At 37.9% G+C, this 1,078-nt stretch overlaps 1 pseudogene; it reads left to right on the top strand.

Moving 5' to 3' along the window:
* Positions 1-250: 250 nt before the first annotated feature.
* LOC125159891 (AP-3 complex subunit sigma-1-like) lies at positions 251-830 on the top strand (annotated as a pseudogene).
* Positions 831-1,078: the final 248 nt, after the last annotated feature.

The raw sequence follows: 1,078 nt of genomic DNA on the forward strand, positions 1-1,078 counted from the left end.
GGCAAAATGGGACTTCATGGACACCTTCCTCCAGTTAACATAAATAATATGTTCCATCGTATATTAAATGGAGTCTTAAATGATTGAAACTCATTATATAAAGCCTATTTAGAGAAAGGGGCTGCTATTCCCATGACTTCTCCATTTAACAACCAAATTTTGGAAGGAATACCATCAAGATCCTGAAGCAAGGCTTGTGTACCCACCCCTGCCCTGGCCCCCAGCACCCACCAAGTCGTCCAGCTCAGCCATGATCAAGGTGATCCTCAGCTTCAATAACTATGGGAAGCAGTGGCTTACCAAGTTCTACCGGCCCTACGGTGAAGATACACAGGAGCAAATCATCACGGACACATTCCATTTGGTATCTAAGAGCAATGAAAATGTTTGTAATTTCCTAGAAAGAGAATTGTTAATTGGAGGATCTGACAACAAACTGATTTATAGCTATTATGCAACATTATATGTTGTCTTCTGTGTGGATTTTTCAGAAGGTGAACTTGTCATTTTAGATCTAATTCAACTCTTTATGGAAACATTAGACAAATGTTTTGAAAATTTCTGTGAGCTGGATTTAAGTTTCATGTAGACAAGGTTCACAATATTCCTGCAGAAAGGGTGATGGGGGAGGGGTATTGGAGACCGACATGAATGAGACTGTTACACAGATTGATGCACAAAATAAACTGGAGAAATCTGTGGCTGGCTTAGTGGGAGCTACAGCCTGTACTGTATTAGCTGTGAAGAATATGAATCTTCCCGAGATCCCAAGAGATATTAACATTGATGACATCATTATAAAAGTGCCAAACCTGCCCTCTTTTAAATAAAAATAAATAAAATAAAATAAAATAAAATAAAATAAAAGGCCACTACCAGGTAAAATCCAGGGAGAAAAGTCATCTAAGTTTACCATGCAGTTGTTTACCAAAAATAGAGGAAGACAGTCTTGATTTAAGTCTGGGTACTGTATAGACGTTGTGGAAGTTCAATGTTGCTTTTCCTGCTCAGTGATTTTGAAGAAATTGAGTAGCTACAATGTGATATTTCTTTTCCTTTTTTAAACTGCACTCCTATG

This window comes from Prionailurus viverrinus, unplaced genomic scaffold, assembly GCF_022837055.1.
Source record: "Prionailurus viverrinus isolate Anna unplaced genomic scaffold, UM_Priviv_1.0 scaffold_83, whole genome shotgun sequence".
NCBI classification, from domain to species: domain Eukaryota; kingdom Metazoa; phylum Chordata; class Mammalia; order Carnivora; family Felidae; genus Prionailurus; species Prionailurus viverrinus.